The sequence below is a fragment of the Sinocyclocheilus rhinocerous genome, unplaced genomic scaffold (genome assembly GCF_001515625.1).
Source record: "Sinocyclocheilus rhinocerous isolate Xijiao unplaced genomic scaffold, SAMN03320098_v1.1 scaffold45789, whole genome shotgun sequence".
NCBI classification, from domain to species: domain Eukaryota; kingdom Metazoa; phylum Chordata; class Actinopteri; order Cypriniformes; family Cyprinidae; genus Sinocyclocheilus; species Sinocyclocheilus rhinocerous.
Window position 1 is genome coordinate 1041 of NW_015654865.1, and position 291 is coordinate 1331.

Below are 291 nucleotides of genomic sequence, written 5' to 3' on the forward strand. Positions count from 1 at the left end.
ATTACAATTATGGATGCCACAATTACGTAATCGTTCAAAGCGGCAATTAATCGTTCAAAGTCCACTTATGTTATTCTGCGTGCTTAAGATGCATTTTTTTTCTTTCTACATGTTATCTTAAGGGTTTTTCACATTATTTTAATTGTAGTTTTCGTATAACATTATAATACCACTCATATTTTTACTTTTTTATAATTTAAAGAAGAAACCAACCCGATGTATGTTTGACATTTGAGGCTTAATACAATAGAAAAGCACTAAAAGTTTTTCAGTTAGAGTGTTTTCAGCTTG